The sequence below is a fragment of the Belonocnema kinseyi genome, chromosome 2, assembly GCF_010883055.1.
Source record: "Belonocnema kinseyi isolate 2016_QV_RU_SX_M_011 chromosome 2, B_treatae_v1, whole genome shotgun sequence".
Taxonomy (NCBI): domain Eukaryota; kingdom Metazoa; phylum Arthropoda; class Insecta; order Hymenoptera; family Cynipidae; genus Belonocnema; species Belonocnema kinseyi.
The window spans coordinates 175,458,642-175,469,331 of NC_046658.1; positions in this window are offsets into that span (position 1 = coordinate 175,458,642).

Here is a 10,690-nt window from a genome sequence, read left to right on the forward strand (position 1 = left end):
TTATTTCATGAGATTTCTCATTCCTTTTCTGTTTTCTTTCTTTGAATTTAAAAATAAAAACAACTTTACTGTTTGTTACATAATTATGGCAAATTTTTTTATGTGCAGTTTTTGAATTTTTTGAAAATGTGCAAAGAGCATGTTTTAGCATTGAGTTAGATGCAAACATTTTTGGAAAAATTAGACTATGTCGAACCCAAAATTTTTGTCATGTTGAATCAATCATGCCTTATTTTATGGAAATTTGTTTTAACACTATTTAAAAGTCCTAATTTTGGCTAGATAGATATATAAAGTATAATTAAGATCCTGAACTCTGCAAGACTTTCAGGCGACCTATATGTAATAGTTGGTGCGCTAATTTTCTCATCAATTGGTTTTATAAAAAAAAATTTTTTTATATGCGGAACGTAACAGTACTTCATTTGATATCATTGTTTGGGTTTTTGATTCGCTTTGAATGATCTATTAAGTAATCTTGGAATAGCTTTATAATGTACTTACAGGGGTTTATGAAATCAAAAAAATTATTTACTCTATTGACGCATTGCAAACTTATTTATTATTGGAAATATTACACTATACGGTAACAAAAATACTGGTTCGTTGAAATAAAAAAAATGGATTGACCTTTTCATGATATCTTCTATTTTCTGGAAATATTTCCATATGTGCCTGGCAAAAGAAATGATATTATGAAAATCTGTACAAGAATGTTTGCTGTTCGGTAGTGTGTAGGCATAACAATTATAGATCAAGCTTGAAGCGCAACCTGTGAAAGACGTATGTCAAACATTCTGGTTCCTAAGAAAAGTACTTCATACACGTACTAATTTAAAACTTTTTTGAATTGAATTCACATTTCCTAATGGAGATTCCGCGATTTCTTGTTGGGTCAATTTTTCAATCGCTTCGCTGTACATGTTTATTTTTACCCGATATCCCCCCGAAATTGCAGGTTCATATATTCCACGGAAAACATTTTGTCTTCTTAATTTGCTTAATATTGCCAAGACATCACCATTGGACGTCGATAAAACTGTCTGTTCTTCGGTAGGCATGGGCTTCATAACCTTATTTTTCATTCTGACTTGAATTGGTTTATTAGAAGGAAAAACATATTTTCTAAGTTCGAATGACTGGTTCGGATTCTTGTGGGGAATAAGTCGAATAGATCTGAGTTCTTCAGATGTATATCCAAGCAAGAGAAAACATGATGGATTTGGAATTTGAGACCTGGACCTGTCACGAACGGAAGGCTCAGCAGGTAGAGAAGAACTGAATGGAAAAGATCTAGAAAGAGGGAGAGTTCTGTCGGAAGAATTTCTCTCGGGAGAATCGGAAGCTCTGTTACCAGGAACACCAGGAATAGGCTCACCATTAGGCAAACACTCGAACTGTGAACTTAATTCTGCAACAAGAAATAAATTATTACATTTTCGCGATTTTTCTTAAAAATCTCTAATAGACAGTATGTTGAGGACCGTTCAGTAATAATTACTTACTGCATCATGTTTCTGTACTGATTAACTATACTAACTGTGGGGTATCCATTTTCACGTTGAAAATGGGTACAATAAACTTTACTTAAAGATAAAAAACGTAGCGTTATTTATCACCCTACCCGTCTAATTTCACTGTCGAATCATTTTCTAATTTGAATCTCAAACAGGTGCAAACTGGACAATGGTGGACTTCAGAAAGAGGGTCTTCCAATATTGACCATACTATTAGCATTATGCATCCTTTTTCTTTCGAACGTCTCGCACTCCTTGTTTTACTCCTTGTTTTACAGTTTGTGAGAAAACATACGGAACTTCTAAACGTGCAAAAGATCCACCACCTGAAACTGAGTTTAAGCGAGAAACCCGCTCAATTGATAGCTAGCATCCCGACCACTAAGGCTAATTTCGAAAGGGCATGGCAGACCGTAGTCAAGAGATATGACAACGCTCGACTATTAGTTAACAGCTATTTGACTATGCTGTTTTCATTGAAGTCGATGAGTAAGGAAAGCTCAACTGAACTCCGTCCCTTGCTTAATAATACTTGTGAGGTCATCGGCACTTTAACTTCCTTGAATCGACCTAGGGATCAATGGGACGATCTGATTGTTTTTATGAAAGCTCAGCGGTTGGATTTAACCACTCGCAAGGCTTGGGAGGACAAACTGGGACCTTCGGGTAACTAGCCTACTTTCGAATCACTCAGAAACTGCCTCCCTTTCAATTCAACCTACCAACTCTTTCACTCTGAACCCCCTGAGTAAACTTTTTTCTAATTCTTTGATCAACTCTACAGATTCTGTCAATGTTCACAATGCACAAAAACCCATGTGACTGGAGGGACCTGTCCTACTGGCTACTGTTCTCGTCGACACTGAAGCTTCAGATGGAAGTCGATATCTAACTCGGATACTACTGGATCAAGGGGCTCAGGCATCCTTCATTTCGGAGTCACTTGTCCAGAGATTGAGACTGACCAGAGAACACGCTATCATATCGGTGCCCAGTGTAGGAAATCTAAAAACGAGACTAACCAGAAGACTGTTCCAAATACAGGTTTTCTCTCAAATCAATCCTCAAACTACTTTTATGGTAAGAGCAATCATTTTATCTAGAATAATTTCATATGTACCTCCTGATGGTATCCATATAGGGGATTGGGAACATATCAAGGGTTTTGAATTGGCAGACCCTTTTTAGCAAACAGGTGGAATTATGGAAATGATTCTAGGGGCAGAGGTCTACTACTATGTTATTGAAGAGGGACTAAGAAAAGATAGCTTAAGAACTCTAACCGCTCAAAAAACTTCGTCTGGCTGGATTCTTTCAGGGCTTTTATCAAGGAAGTTTTCTTCTTCTAGACATTCTCTTGTTGCTTACAAACTACAGTAGATTATAAACTACTGAACTTACTATGGAGATTTGTAGTCCAGGTGGACGTGCCTTCGACCATTTCGGAATATAGTTTAGCCGAAGAGAAGTGTTAGCAGCTTTTTTCCTTCACTCATCGGCGTAGTCACGATGGACGCTACCTTTAAAGGATCGCTCTCTTAATCTTGAAGATTCAAGAGTAGCAGCTTACTGGGCTCTCGTCCAGATAGAAAGACGTTTCCGGCGAGACACTGCCTTAGACAAGAAATACTCTCATGTTATCAAGGAGTACGCAGAATTTGGAGAGATGGAACTCGTCTCCAAAGTAGAAGATCTACAACCCAATCAGGGTTATTTCTTAGCACATCATTGTGTGATAAAAGAGAACAGCTCGAGCACTAAATTGCTTGTCGTTTTCAATGATTCTCAACACATCGATCAAGGACTGTCCTTGAATGATCTCTTACATTCTAGGCCAAAATTACAGACAGAACTAGCGGATGTCATTATAAGATAGAGGATGTATCCAGTCGTCTTCACCGCGGACATCAAGAAAATGTTTCGGCGGATTTGGATCCATTCAGAGGATCAAAAGTTCCAAAAAATTCTTTGGTGAGATAGTCTTGACCAGGAGGTTCGAGTCTGCCGTCTAAAGACTGTCACTTTTGGTTTTGCTTCTTCGCCGTATCTAGCGATACGTACACTGCTTCAGTTAGCGGATGATGAGAGTGACAATTACCCCCTAGCTACTAAAATTCTAAAGAGGGAAATCTATGTGGATGATGTTCTCTCTGGGGCTGATGATGTCGACATAGCTCAAGAAAAGCCCAGACAGGTGGACCTGTTACTACAAGCAGGAGGATTTATTTTGAAAAAATGGGTTTCAAACGTGGAGGAGGTTCGGCAGGGAGTACCGGTTGAACATCGCGAGAATGCAACGACTTTTCTGCTAAACCAGGATCGATCTTTTCGTGCTCTTGGGATCTTATGGCAACCGTCACCGGATTCCTTACGATTTCAGATCGATTCATTATTGGAGATAAGTCAGATCACGAAACGAACAGTGTTTTCAGAGATAGCTCGCATATTCGATCCACTGGGATGGCTAGCACCATTAATCGTCAAAGCCAAGATCTTCATGCAAATCCTGTGGGCTCTCAAGGTAGGATGGAATGATATACTTCTAGCTAAATACGACGCCAATTGGACAACGTTCAGAAACCAGTTTTCGGATCTTTCCACTCTAAACATCCAACGTTGGTTAGGTTCTACGTCTTCTTCTTACTGTGAACTTCACGAATTTGGAGATGCTTAAGAAAAGGCGTGTCGCATCACCTTCGAGCTTAACTCGTGTGACACTCGTCACACCTAAAACGAAAGTGGCGCGGTTGAAGGAGACCTCAATTCCTAGACTCGAATTGTATGTTGCTGTCTTACTGGTAAGGTTGATATCACATGTACGATCAGGCTTGAGTCTCTCTGGCTCAACCCCGATACATCTTTGGTCCGATTCGGAAAATACTTTGGATTGGATTCGAGGTCATTCTCTACAATGGAAGACCTATATTACTAATAGAGTAGCCGAGATTCAGCACACTCTACCGAAGGCCGCCTGACACCATGTTTCTGTAGTAGATAATCCGCGGATTGAGCATCGAGAGGCATCACACCCGCTAAACTGGAGACTCATTTACTTTGGTGGCTATAGTTGCTCAGAAACCACCTTGGGGACTCCTAAATCAATATTCGTCACTCTCGAAGTTGGTAAGAATTACTGCTGTTTTCAGTTCATTGATCGACTTCGTAAGAAGCAGTTCGAACGGCTACCTTGACAACCGACGACGGCATATCTTAATTTAGAACTACAAAGGTTGATCGGCCACATTCAACAAGAATCATTTTATGAGGATGTTATTAAGGGACGAAGAGAATTATCTATTTCAAAATCAAATTCATTATTGAAGCTATTACCTATTTTGGACTCTGATGGACTACTGAGGTTGGAAGGTCGACTGTCTCTTGTCGTATTAGATTATGAGGAAAGATGTCCTTACATCTTGCCTAAGAACTCACCGTTAACGACCTTGATTATCAGGAATGGACATAAGTTCATGTTACACGGCGGTCCTCAACTAACATTGTCTTACTTAAGGAAAAAATATTGGATCCTCTCTGGACGTACGGCCGTGAAGCGCGTATTGTCTCGATGTGTCATCTGCGCGAGACATCGAGTAAATTCTAGTAATCAGGTTATGAGTCCTCTACCATCTTTTAGAGTCACCCCACCAGTTTGGCCATTTTCAACGGCTGGACTGGATTACGCAGGTCCTATTTGGATACGCACGACCAAGGGACGAGGTCACAAATCATACAAGGGATATATTGCTATCTTTGTGTGCTCTGCTACGCGAGCCGTACATTTGGAGATTGTTTCGGTATATGCTGCTGAGGTTTTCATCGCCGCCTACAAGAGGTTTTCGGCTCAGCGAGGCATCAGTCATACTTTTTACAGTGACAATAGGACAAACTTCGTGGGAGCTGACCGACAGTTACGCGAACTATTTTCCGAAGCTTCAGCTGAGTCGAATAAGAGTGCTCGTTATATCGCCTACAAGCAAACAATATGGAAATTTAACCCAACCGCTGCTCCGCACGTTGGCGGATTATGGGAAGCAGCTTTACGATCTGTGAAACTCCATCTTTACCAGAGCCTTCAATATTGGATGCAAAGTTGTCACCTAGAGAGCATTGGCAGCTCGTGACACAAATGTTCCAAACCTTCTGGAAGAGATGGTCGACGGAATGTCTTCAGGAGCTGCAGTCTCGTCCTAAATGGCAGAAACTAAACACTCCAGTCAATAACAGTGATCTAGTTTTGATTATACTGGAGAAGATGTCTCCTACTAAGTGACCTCTGGCTCGGATAGTTCAAGTACATCCGGGGTCAGATGGTCAAATTCAATCTGTGTCTCTAAGGACGGCAACTGGTCTATTGAAGAGGCCTGTTGTTGAAATTGTTTTATTACCTATTTATGTTTCAGAATCCGCGGAAGCTGATCCATCTTAACCTTATTACAGGGTGCACGCATGATTGATGTCTTTATCAGGATCGGCGTACCATTCGAGGCCTGCCATTGCCATTCAATTTCTACCAACTAAGTAATTCGTGAATCTATCACGAAGGTGGGCGGAAATGTCGGGGATCGTTTGCTTCTTTTATTTTTAATTGTCGTGATCGCGGGTTATTTAGGAACGTGTACGGGCCTGGTGATTCTGTCCACTCACTCTTTTGGGGGACCGAGTACCTGAAGGTGTGGGCGAACAGTCAGTACTGCTCGATGCACGATCCGAGTCACTTCCTTGTACGATTGTAATAACTTCTTATGTGTTTTTTTTTTCTGATAATCAGTAATAATTACTAACTGCGTCATGTTTTTGTACTGATTAACTATACTAAATGTGGGGTATCCATTTTCACGTTGAATATGGGTACAATAAACTTTACTTAAAGATCAAAAACGTAGCGTTATTTATCACCCTACTCGTCTAATTTCACTGTCGGATCATTTTCTAGTTTCAATCTCAAACATAGTAATATAAACTTGTTGCGTTTGATAAAAAGTCTTAAAATACATAAAAATTTGTCAAATTCATTTTTAATAATATTTAAATACAAAAACTGCAGTGAAATGTAACGCCCGAAAAATCGATAGGTTAGGTAGCTCCATCAGAACTCAAGAATACCTTGTCCAAAACAAAAAAAATCAAAGTACTTTTGGTTCAATATGACACTCTTATCCTTATTCTTTCCTCTAAACATATTCTTTTAGTATATACACATTACTTGGTATCTTTAGGTCTTGCTATCTTAAAGCGAAGTGGGTGTGTGTATAGAATTGTATATTTCAATTTTAGCTTTATTTGTCACGTTTTTACTTTCGCTGATGTCTCCTACCCTATCGATAACTTTAAGTTATTGTTCATACGTTTGGTTTACATCTATATTTCCTTCATTAGTACATAAATAAACCTTTAGGACATACGTATTCATCAACTTGTTCTATCCACCCTTCGTCTGACCGGATGCAAAAGCAATAGCCCCTGTGTGATTGACTACGTTTTTTACGGATAAAAGACTGAGAGAGCTATTGAGTGATATAAGGGTTGCGAGAGGTTCTAAAAGTGGAACGGAACATTATCTCTTATTATAAAAATTAAATAAGATCAAGGAGGGAGGAGCAAGAGAAACAAAAATACAAAACAGATTTGGATAAAGGTTGAGAATTTATAGAAACCGAAAGTGCGAATAGATTTTCAAAATAAGAATAACGAACGCCTAGATTGGGGAACTCAGGAAGCGCTCACCTGCAATAAATGTATAGAGGACACTTATATGCAATAAAGGTATAGAAAGCGCATTTTATATGCTTCGATAAATCATTTTCAGGAGTGCAAGAATATCCAACGAAGTTGAACGTGATAGGTCTAAGCAATGACAAGAGAATTCAACTATAAAATCATTACGGAGTCAAAAACAGACAAGTAAAAATACTAGCTAAAGAAAGTGAGAGTGAAATCAAAGCGGAATAACAGAAAGAAATGTAAATCTATTTTGAAGGAAATCAAAAATTATTCAAAAAATTGGTCATGATCGTTATAAAAGAGCTTTTAGAGCCTTTTTCAAGAAATTACGAGGCCATAGCGCAACATAATGACGACATAGAAGATAATACGTTACAAAACCCGATTGAAAGAATATGTGCCTCTTAGAATACGAATATAATTAAGAACTTAAATATTGGTGTGACAGCTAGTTAAGATAGTATTTTCGCTAAAATTCTTTAATATTGTGGCAAATCTTCACCTGAAAGGCTGTGGAATTCATATATTTTTTTATTAAAATACGGGAAGTTTTAAGTTAGTAGAGAAAGACGATTATCATCCCAATATTTTAAAAAACTAATAATTGTCAAGGTGATATATTGCATAGGCTTACTAAGGACCGTAAATGAAACTTATTCAAAAATACTTATTCATAGTGCAATGACGATAACAAAATGAAAGATCTTTGAAGTCCATTGAAGAAAAAGCACGAGCGGATCATTGTGTAGCTTGAGACGAATCACAGAAAAATTAAAAAAAAAGTTATTTGTACATTTGTTGACCTTGAAAAATCGTTTGATAGGTTTGATAAAGGTAAGCTTCAGGAAGACCTGAAAGAGGACGGAAGCACTTGACGGTTCCTGAGAGCAATAATAGTATATTAAGTAGTAAGAAGAAAAGGGCCGTCTTTTCATGGTGAGGGCAATGCTTTGATTACCAAGCTATAAAGACGACTCTCCTTAATGGCATGTACTGTATCTTTTTTATAGAGACGCTCGAAATGGGAAGCGTGTTCTGTTAGTGGGGGATTGAACGTGATCTTTCGTTTCGAGTCGACGAAAACTCATTACCTAACACCTCTCTTCTTCAACGAGGACCAATATTATATACACCTCCGCTTACGCCACTTGAAAAAAGAGAGTTTGGTGTAAATCCACAAGTAGTGGAACACGCTCATTTTGTGTGGCTAAGATAAAAAAAATATAAGCAGGTTGCAAAAGTAAGTGTGAGGATACAAGGGCAGCAAGTGAATGGTTCGACATTAGACCAGGTCCTTTGCGCTGATGAGTAATGTCATCTTGGCTGTTTATTGTATTTTTAGGTGAGTATCTAAGAATAGCCCTTTCAAAAAAGAAGGTGTGCATGTTGGCACAGTGCAATTAACGCAAATAAAACAAAAAATATAATTCTTGAAAGAAAGGGTGAGTAAACTGTATGCAACATTGCTTTAAACGATAAAATAATAAAACAAGTTGATGATTGCGTGTATGTGGGTAGTTTATTTACCACTTACGAAAAGATCAATGGAGACATAGCCAGATCTATAAACAAGGGTAACCAAGTTATCGGCAGTGAAGTAATTATCGTTAGAACTACAAATATACCTGCATACTTGTGTAGAGGATGCACTTTTCGACAAGAGTGAAAAAAATTTGTTGATATGTTGTGAGCATGTTGCGAGAATGAAAGAAAAACGATTGACGAAACAAGTTTATTTAGTTAAAGTAAATGGTAGCGTATCCAGAGGCAGACAGAGGAAAGAACTGCCTCAATCCTTTAGTGAAATTCTAAGTCGAAAATATATATTAAGCCATAGAAATACAAGAGCTTGTATGAGGAAATGTATAGATGTAAAGAAAACTAAAGTTACATGTTAGGGCTAATAAGATCGCGTAAAAAGCTAATGTGAGTGGACGTATCCCATACCATTTTAACCTTTATATTCCTAATGTCGATAAACTCCATACTGCTGCTTTGTTTCCAAAGGCTTTCAACTAATTTTCATAATCATTTTTTCATTCACTTCTAACTCATTTTGCAATTAATTATTTGTCCGCTTTGATTTTACCCCTACCTTCTTGAATTAGTACTTTTACTTTTATGCTTTGACGCAGACTTCATGATTTCACAAATCATCACCAGTCATTCTTTTTAGAACCGCAGTATCAAATGCTTCACATGCACTCATGAAGATTTTTTTTATTATTGTCCATGTGCCCTCTACATTTTTATTGCGTATTTGTGTCTCTAATTTTGGCTGTTTAGAACTGAAACGTTTTCTTAGCTTACTACTGTATTCTACTCCCACTACTGATGTTTGTGAATCTGCGAGTACATTAATTTTTTCTCTAGAATCAGAAGCAACAATAATACTATTTAAATAATTGAGCATCCGGATTGCACAACGACCTCAGTGCGTGGACTCAGCCGGTCTAGTAGGCAAGAGAGGGGGCAACACGTTGCTACAGGCCGAGATAATTAAACAAAGCATTTTTAAACTGCCGTCATGTCATTTATCTTGTCTTAAATCTATTTTAATTTCCCAAAATAAGTATCCACCATGCGTCTATTAGTATTAAAGGAAGTATAAGTGCGAAATCAGAACCGAAAGAGCGATAATAAATCTTTGCTGTACAATATTTGCTGATACCAACCTACTGCAGATGGGTAATAAAAATGAAAATTTTCCGAAACATTTACCAAAACCAATTTCGACACGCTTTTAAATATTACCATAAATTTTCGAACCCTTTGATAAATTTCTATAAATTTCAAAATATTCAGAGGAAGGAATTTATCGAACTTGGGCTTGTGTTGAGATTGCAGGGAATTCTTTGCAGTTAATCAAATCTTATTTGCCGAAAAACTTGAAAATCATTTGAAAAATAAACACGTAAAAATACCTAACCAAATTTTCAAATATTTTTTTTACTAAAATATCGCGAACTGACCGACAGCACGACTTTTTCAACCTTTTTAACTAAAAGTGAAATACGTGATTCTATCTGGGATAAAATACGATATTTATTTGACATAAATTAGAAATTAGAACTAGTATACTGCTAAAAACTTCAATGTTTTGTTTTAATTTCATCTTTTCCTTGTTAATTTTAAATTATATTTGAAGACATAAATCAGCTTATCTGTACTTAAATCGTACTGTTTCATCTAATTTCAAGAATTTTTTCGATCACAGGGTGCCTATGGATTCGGGAAAATGGGGAAAATTAAACTAAATTTCCTTTATATCTAAGAAATCTGGAAACGACCTAAAATTTGAAGTAGAGTGTCTGTGGCAACCCTGGTATAGGAAATTAATTCAAAAATTTTGTATTGCAAAGGGGGAGGGTCGGTAAGGCCGGTTTTTGGCCTAATTTATTTTTGGACCAAAAAATCTGAAAAAATCATGGTAGTATCTTATAAGTATCCCG